Genomic DNA, 9,511 nt, shown 5'->3' on the forward strand with positions numbered 1-9,511 from the left:
TTCTGGTTGATTAAAGAAGGATCTGGAGAAAATGAATTAAAATCTAATGCTATTTATTATTTTTTATTAATTAAAAAGAGGGCAGTTTTTGTAAGTTTACCAAAATTGAAATAAAAATAAAATACCCCTAATGGCACGTAAGATTCGAACTAAGGACCTATTAGATGAGCTATTAACATAACTTCCAATAGATCAACCCCTTTTCTTAAAAATATTTGTTTATATATAGATATATATATATATAATACACTTAAAACATATAATCATATCTTTTTAATTTTACTTAAAACTTAGGGTTATTACAGTAGCCCCTAGTTGGAGATTCTCTTTCCCTTGACAATTCCATCCAAGCTTGATTCAATTTGGGGATTAGATTATCAGATTCTCTTCATTAGGGTTATGTATCATTAAGAAGAGCAAAGGCTTTTTCACCCTCGATGTCTTAGGTAAGGTTTCCTTCTTCAAGGACGATGACAAAGTGTCTGAGTTTTGAGCTGAGGAGGCCTTGATCGAAAATAGGAGGGGGCTTATTGGAGAAGAAGAAGAAGAAGCAAGAAAGAGGACTAAAGAAGACGAGAGGCCATGTGTTTCTTTTGTTTTTTTTAATATTTTCAAAATGCTAGGTGTCTGCCACGTGTAAGTCAAGTCAAACAAATGAGAACAAATGGTTAACTTTGACAGTAAGGTAACATGGCACCATTTTGGATAGTTTCAGAGCAACAACGCTCCTAAAAAAGGTTTAGGATACTAGACGTCCTTGGAGGAAGAGTTTCAAGGCATTCTTGCCCTTTCACCCTAATTACAATTATATCCACATCACATTATTAATTCATCAACATGTAATCAAGAGTAGACTATGTTTTGACCATAATTATTCAAAGAGGAGAGTTGTATATACAATGGTCCTTGTAACGTACAAACATGAAATTTAGTATTCTTTAGCAAAAATATATCTGTGACTATCTAGCAGAGAGAATAGTCATTGTTTCACTGTTCACATTATAATCAAGTGAACTGCTTGGCATAGTGTTATGAATGCTCTTGCATGATGCATCTCCAAAGCTAAACATTCATGTAGTTTTGCAATATGTAACTTATGTCTGCCCTTTGGGTTGATATTGGTAAGACACATAACATTGCTACTTCAACTGCTTTCCATGTTGAATTAACATAGAATTCTCTAGCTAATCTTGGATCAAACAATGCCTTCAATATTCCCACATTCAATTTTAGGTTGAATCCAATCAAGAATGAAACTAATATTTTTTAGGTCCTCTCTTAATTGGAGGACGACCAGTTATTAGCTGAAGAAGAATCATTCCAAAACTATAAATATCACTTTCTTTATTTAGTTGTCCAGATCTTTGGAATCTGCAAAGGATATAACAATTAATTAGGTTAACTACATACATTTTTTGTTGGTATAATTTATTGGTTTTAAATATTACTAGTATCTACAAATTAAAACTTAATATTATGTTGTCTCTTGTTCTTAAGCAAATTTATTAATGTTTTCATTGATATGATAGAAACACTTACTCAGGATCATATAACCAGGAGTACCAGCAGGTTGAGTTGATAGATGAGAATCTCTTTCATTTGTAAAGGCTCTAGATAGTCCAAAATCAGCAATCTTGGCTACCATAAATTTATTTAATAAATGTTGGATGGTTTCAGGTCTCTATGAATTATAGGAGTATGGCAACCAGTATGAAGATATTCCAATCCTGCAACTCCACCAAATTATTCTTTAAGAAAGAAAAAAAATTAATAAATTGTATTGACAAGCAAAGATACATTAATAATATAGTAGTTTTGTCACCTTTTGCTGTGTCAATTGCAACTTGAAGTCTCTCATTCCACTTCAAAACTTTTGAGTTGCGCTCTACAAAACATACACTTGTCTCTTAGGGTGTGTTTCAATATATAAAAAGGAACCATATATCATCACACATGCGACTATTCAAAGTGTTTGATCAACCAGATCAACTACAGAAATTAAAATCGATTGAGTAGTTCGAGTCCAAATACAATATGTACTATAAATATTGCCTTTATGTTCGATAAATGAGATCTTATATAACTGTATTTAAGACATGAAAATCCCAAGAAAATTACACCAGTGACATTGCAGTTTTAAAGCACAAAATATGACATACCTAAGAGTTGGCCAAGGTCTCCATTATCCACATATTCATAAATTAATGCCTTGATGTTGTTTTCATTACAATACCCAACGAGCGAAACTAAGTTTCTATGATGAATAACCGTCAATAGTTGAGCCTATAATAAGTCAAGAGTAATTAGCTCTAACATCATAATGAAGAGATCAAGTACCTAATTTGCATATAAATAAAAAGCTTTGAAATTACACATGACACTCATATCTAACCTCAGATTGAAATTCCTTGTATCCTTGCTTTGATGATGGAGAAAGTAATTTGACTGCAACTTGAGAATCATCTTCTAAAGTACCAAGGTAAACTTTCCCAAATCCTCCTTCTCCAATAAGAGTCTTGAAATTGTTGGTGATATGAAGAACTTGAAAGTAAGAAAATTCTCGGTTCTTTGTTTTAGAATTTCCAACTTCTGGGATTTTGTAGACAAGCCTGCATCATTATATCAAATGTACGTTTGAAACTTCACAATGAAGTAAAGTAACTTGAGTCAAGAGATTAGCTTCTTAGGTCAAGAAACTCATAGCAAAGATTACACAAAGTGAAATTATAATTAGCATGCAAGAATTGCAAAAACACATCTCTACTTGTCATTAATATGATGTGCAAAGATTTATATAGAGCATGAGTGTTACATTTCCAGTGAAATGACAACAGATAATATAAAAATAATTACCTTGTCTGTTCTTTTTGAGTCTGCAAATCATCAAAGAAAGAATCATGATTAGGACCAAAACTCCAATTGATGTTGCAAGGGGAATTACAAACTTGGGTCTTTTGTCACATGATTCTGTCTCACAAAGGCCTGGATTGTTGGCTGCACTGCAGGTAGAATAGAAAGAGGAAGTATAAGTCAACAAATGAATCTCGAAGTGAATAACATATATGACTTGCACACTGTTTTTCCACAGATATCGCAGCTAAATTTGGGAGTCATGCATATGAGAGGTTGTGTGTAAACAAAATAATTATAGAATAATTATTCATGAGGCCGAAGTATATGTATGAATAATATTAAAAGATAACCATTATCACAATATATATTGATGACTTATATTATGGTTACTGATCTAGACATGATGCTAATTAGGAATATAATTTTATGTCCTAGAAAGGTTTTACTTCATGCAAAATAAAAGGCATTTTTTTCTATGCACTCCAAACTTTTTAGAGTATTGATAATTTAGATATAGCTAGGTAATAATTTTATCCAATTTGTTCTCTTTCTTCTTCCTTTCTCCAATTGGCTCTCAAACAGGAATAAGCTAGCTAGAATCTGAGTTTGATAACGAGGACAAGTAACCTGAGCTTCAAATTAGCATTTCCCCTCAAAGCCTTGGGAATTGGACCTGTGAACTGGTTTCCAGTCACGTTACTGCAAGGTGACAAAAGAGAGAAAATAATGGATTTTTGACATACATGCATGACTTTACAATATTCGTCGCAGGAAATCAATGAAATGCAATATATATAAGGTCTTACATGATTTCAATTAGGAAGAGCTGCGAGAAATTCTGGTAGTTCTCCTGTCAATTGATTGTTTGACAAATCCCTATGAACAAATGGTTACTATTGTTCAAAATATCCAAAAATATGCTCAATACTACTAGAATATTTTAATATGTTCATAGCCTATCTTATAACAACTTACAAGGACTCTAATCTTTCCAAACTGGCGAAAGATTCATCAATAGGTCCTTCGAGTTTGCTTGAGCTCAAGTTCCTACAATTTTATTATAGTTAACAAGTTTGCCCACCATACATGTATTACTAAAGGAGAGAAACAAAAAATAGAATCTACAGCTTTTAGGTTGACATATATATATAATATATATATCTGACTGCCATATTAACTCAAGATTGTGTCATGTTACGATTATAATTAAAATCCTCACACTATATGGTTCATATATCTTGCAGATCATAAATTAGTGTACGGGTACAGCACCACTTACAATGAGAGGATTCTTGAATTGTTGCCAGCAGAGCTACAATTCACACCTGCCATGCAAAGTTAGATGGCACACATGGGTCTCCTTGCCAATGATTTTTGGAGACCCCATAAGTACTCTTGATCTCCATGATGGCATTAACTGCATAATTTCCAATAATAAAACAAACGAACACCCCGTTGAGTTTTTCTTTCTTTTAATATATTGATTTTATGAATATTGCAAAATCAATCAACATGGAAGTAATTTAATAGCTATACCGTCTTGTGTGTTAGTAGGAGATTTGAGTTCTGGGATGACTTGAAAATCTCAAAGGCATTGAGGATAGGAGGAGCAGAAGAATCAACTGTTGTTTCTGACTTTGAAGTTAACATAATTTTCAGTTATCATGTTGGAAACTAGGGTTACAGGTTTCAAGTACTCAAGAGCAAGTCCTGAGAGAGTGAATTCCCATCATTAACAGTCACATTGATAATCCTCTTTCGTCCAGAAGGAAGCTTTTGAATCTCATTGAAATGAAGAAACAAGTAAAACTGCTTATCACGATTGAAATTCCAAGTTCCATTAATCAAGAGATGGGAATCATTTGGACAGACATGCAGTGAGTAATATGTCTGACGGCAACTCATAAGTAGAGTTCTGTAGTAGTTTTACTTGTGTACTTGTTTTCAGATCCCGAACGTTAGAATTGAGCCACAAGCGATCATACACATCGTCCTTGTACCTGACAAAATATCTACGCTCAGCGCCACAATCTCTCCTCACTTCAAGAGATAAGAGAAATGGTGTGGGATAAAGAGAGCTGTTCAATGGCCTTAATTCCAAAGTGTTGATGAAAGGTGTGCCCTCTTCGATGTGTACAAGACACACTTGCACAATGCCATTGGTGACCTGTTGGATTATTATCTCACGATACTGAGCATCATTGTCTTTACCGAATCGAATTGTGTCCCAGTAATTGACCCCCAGGTAGAGGTCAAACTCTGGAGCTTGGTTTTTGTAGTCATAATTCTGATATGAAAACACGGCTCTGATCATGTACTTTTCTTTCTGCTGATTGGTTTCTTGTTTCGGTCTCAGGGTGTAACAGTTCCTTTTTCTTCTGGAAAACTTCTCAGCGTGTCAAGCTGTCTTTGTATGTATGGCTGATCATTGACTTTAAAGCTGGGAGGTACTTCATGATTGGTTCCGCTTTCTATGAAGTCTTCATCTGTCTGATACGAAATCCCAGTTAGTTCGTCAACATAGCCTTTGCTTGCTCCACAGTCTATGCTTATGAAACCTGCACATCCATTTAAATTCCTTATATTTTTTATGTTTCCACGGCAACCACATGTGTGGAGCTTCATATGTCTAATTTGACCTTCATATATTTCTTGTGGGACCATGATTATCTTTTATCACCAACACAACAGAGACTATAATCTGATCTCCTTGGACTGAAAGAGCAGCTATCCCAATTAGGTTTAATCAACACTACTATCATGATTAATAATTCAGGTTTAGTGCTCTCTTGTAATTGGATTAGAAGGTGAGAAACTAATTATTTTTGGGATATGTCATAAAGGGTAATCTTAAAATTAAGAAAATAAGTGAGAATAATTTAGTGATTATAAAACAAAAATTATTAGGTGAGGGGTGTTGTTTGTAGCGGCACAGCCAGTATACTAGGTTGGCGGGGTGGGAATTTTAAAACTCAAGGGTTAGGGTGCGAAATATTAAGAGTTAAGGATAACTTGTTCAAAATTTTAAGGGCATGAATGTAAAATAATAAAAACCTATACAATAAATTTATTCATAATTTTTGTAAAAGTGAGGGGATGCATTTGCCTCCCTTCACTTGCATTTGCCTCCCTTCACTTATACCCTATTCCTTCCCTCTAGAGCCATCAATAAATGTTGGGTCTTTCAAACTGTCCATTTAAACCATATATATTTTAAAAGGTCAGGCCTAGAAAAAAGGAATTTTTGTATACAAGGGCTATTAGACCTGATTCTTATAAGCCCTAAAGCAAGAATATAAGTCATGCTCGTCAGGCTACTCGTTTAAACCCTTTTTTTATAAGCTCTAGTTCTAAAAATTAACACATTTTTTTATAAAAGGGCTTTTGAGCCCAGCGCTAATTATAAGCCATTAAGCTCTTTACTCTCCTCTAATTTGGAGGTTTTTTTTTTTTTTAAGGGGAGATGAGAGAGAAATATTTATTGACTAAATTACCCTTTTAATTTTAAAATTTATAAATCATCTTGGATGTTGAAAAAATATGCCTTTTCCTCATCTCACTCGTCCTTTAATAAAAATGAATGTTATCACCATAACAAAGTTTAATATATATAATTTTTAATGTATAAAATTTTAATATTTTTTTCATTAGAAACACTAAAATATTGTAATATCGATGTATTGGTTCTTCACAAAAAAATATTAATGTATTTTATCAAAACATGTTAAAGTTGAAAATATTCACATTCTAGAATAAGAAATTACTAGATTATGATATAACTATTTTTGATAATATATCAAAGCAAAAAAAATAAAACATAACTTAAATTTGATAAGTATAAAGTTGTTAATTTATTACTAGCTCTCATCCTTTTCAATCAATCCAAACAAGTGATCGTTAACTCCATTACCCTCCCCCTCGTTGAACAGTTGAACCAAACACAAATGAGGTAGTGATAGAAAGGTTAGAGAAAACAGAAAAATGACATTACTCCCAAACGCACTCTTAGGCTTGGTTTGGATGTAGAGAAAAATAGAGAGAAGAAAATAATAGGAGGGAAAATTTTCAAAAATAATAAAATATTATTATTTTAAAGTTTTACTTTCTAGCTTATCTCCTCTTTATTTTTCACTACATTCAAACTAAGGTAATTTTTTTTTTTAAAAAAAAAAAAGCGTTTGGATCCTTGGGTTTTATAAATCTATGAAAAATCATCATTAATGAAATCTCTATGCTAATTGGTAACTATTTCACCATTCTCAAAAAGTTAAGTAAAACCATAATCTCTTAATTTTTTTATATATTTTGAATTATATCTTCATTAAATATCCTCTATAAGTGCCTTAGTAATGACAATTGAAATTTCAATACATAATTGTTTTGAAAGAGTAATAAATAAATTAGTAGTATAATTAAAAGAATAATTATAAAAACTACTCAATACCCTATATTTTGAACTAAGTAAAGCTTCTAACCAAAAGATACCCTATATTGTAGTTGGTTGGGATTACCATGTAAGTCATTACATACATACTTCTTCTACTTCTATTTATATGTTACTTCCAACAAATTTCACTGAAACTAAGGAAAACCTTGATTTTATTAACTTTGTCTAAAATTCAATAAGTTTCTAACTTTACATATATTAAATTAAATATACATACTTTAAAATAAAAATAATCTAACATTTAATAATTCTCCCAATAATTAATAAGGGTAAAAGGATAAAGATGGATACAAATCATTAAGGTGCCTTATAAGACCAAAACACATAGTCTCTCTACCCTTAAATAGTAGAGCTAGTAATTTGAATGAGTAGAGCTTATTTGGGTTAGGTTCAATTCATTGAGCTTAAATATTCAAATTGTTAAATATATTTTATTTTTTTGGTCAAATTCATCTTTATTTTAAAAAAGTAAAAATTTTCAAGCAATGTACCACCACAACACAATGTTCTTTTCCTATTCTTATTACAGTCATGAGACCAAGCATTGAAAGAGTAAAAATGAAAGTATATGAAGTAACCTCTTATATTTATTTTTCCTTAATATTTTCAAAACATATTCAAAATAAATAGTCATTAAACATTAAAACTTTATTTTCCGGTGCGAAATGTGCAAACTGAGAGTCTAGGAAAGGTTTTTAAGTAGTAAGTAAAAATTGAAGTGAATATTAATTTTATAATTTATTAATAATAAAAAAGAATTTGGATATTCAGACTAAGTTCATTTTGGTTTGGATTTTTTAGGCTTATTCGGGCTGCCCAAATAAGCTTGAAGCAAGCAAAAATTTTTCTAAACTCCCAAATCCATTTGTCAAGCTTATTCGGGCTTACTCGAATTACCAACTCTAATAAGTACTCCCTCCATCCCAAATTAGAAGATACTTTTGGATAAAATATCACATACAAATTAACTTCATTAAATACACTTAATAATTTTATTTTTTTTTCAAAATAAAAAATATAAGCTTTCAAATACTCTTCAGTTAATATATTGAAGAGAGGGGGGACAAAAGTTAAATAGAAAGGGAGAAAAAGTAATATTGGAATAAGATTATTTAATGAAATCTTAATCTTCTCAAAGTGTCTTATATTTTGAAATATTGAATCTCTCAAAAATATTTATTTTATAATTTGGAATGGAAGGAGTAATAAATATAACTAAAGAAGTATATTCAATTTCCTCTTTGATATTTTAAATTAAAGGCTTGCCAAGAGCTTACCTGAATAATCACCATCTGCAGCAAACTGTGCTGAGCGACCAACAATGATGAGGGAAACCAGAACTGCAGGAATCCATGCCAGCGTGTTCTTCATGTTTTGAAGCTTAGAGGAACCGGAAAAGAGAAATGAACTGGGAAGCATTAATGATTTGCAATTGCACTGCTTTGAGAAGTAGTAAATGGAGTGAGTATAAATAAACACATAGATACGTGGGACCCATGCGTCTCATTGTCAGCACAGCACAGGTTTGGGTCTCTATTAAAGAGGCCACGTGTATGGCATTGGTATGTATACTATCTATTTTTCACTTTTATTTAAGTTTGGGTGATATATAATTCAATGAATTTAGAAGAGCTTGTATCAACATCAAAATAGAATGTAAAAATTACAGGTAGTATAATTTATAAATTTAATATTTTATCTTGAGGGAGATTGATGAATGATGATGGATATCGATGGGATTGTTATATACTTTTATTATTGAGAAAATTCCACACAACATCTTAAATTACCTCTAGGCATATCAACAATATTTGGGTGCGGGATTTAAGAGTAATTATTTCTTTTTTATATATAACTATCTGATTATATCAGACTTGAATATTGTCAAGTTAAATTAAAGATGATTTTTTCAAAAAAAATTTTGCAGGCATACAAACTCAAACTTAAAACTTCAAACTTAAGTAGTCATAGTCCCTTCACTGAGACTAAAAACTTACTTGCAGAGTAATTCTCTCGACATGTCTATATCATGTGGAACAACTCACTCATCACAAACGACTCAGTCAGAGACAAATTATGGTAAACTCAGTATACAAAAGGAGAACTAAGTCTTTGTCTTTTTTTTTATACACAAGTCTTTCTATTTTCCCCGGGCTGAAGACTAGTTCCAAGTCTTTGGTACTACATGATATATACATAAATATTATCCTA

The 9,511-nt window shown here is 31.7% G+C and overlaps 1 long non-coding RNA gene and 1 pseudogene across 1 annotated transcript; both read right to left on the minus strand.

Annotated features, from left to right (window-relative positions):
• Positions 1-1,348: 1,348 nt before the first annotated feature.
• On the minus strand, positions 1,349-3,602 carry LOC129317289 (putative leucine-rich repeat receptor-like serine/threonine-protein kinase At2g19230; annotated as a pseudogene).
• Positions 3,603-3,667: 65 nt separating this feature from the next.
• Positions 3,668-8,722, minus strand: LOC129318073 (uncharacterized). The gene is made up of 5 exons (XR_008595156.1): positions 8,578-8,722; positions 4,390-5,411; positions 4,133-4,270; positions 3,829-3,900; positions 3,668-3,729 (listed from the first exon to the last, which is right to left on the minus strand). It is a non-coding gene; the product is annotated as an uncharacterized LOC129318073 (long non-coding RNA).
• Between the last annotated feature and the right edge of the window lie 789 nt (positions 8,723-9,511).

Source organism: Prosopis cineraria, unplaced genomic scaffold (assembly GCF_029017545.1).
Source record: "Prosopis cineraria cultivar Desert tree isolate PC_DT_omini unplaced genomic scaffold, ASM2901754v1 PC8, whole genome shotgun sequence".
NCBI lineage: Eukaryota > Viridiplantae > Streptophyta > Magnoliopsida > Fabales > Fabaceae > Prosopis > Prosopis cineraria.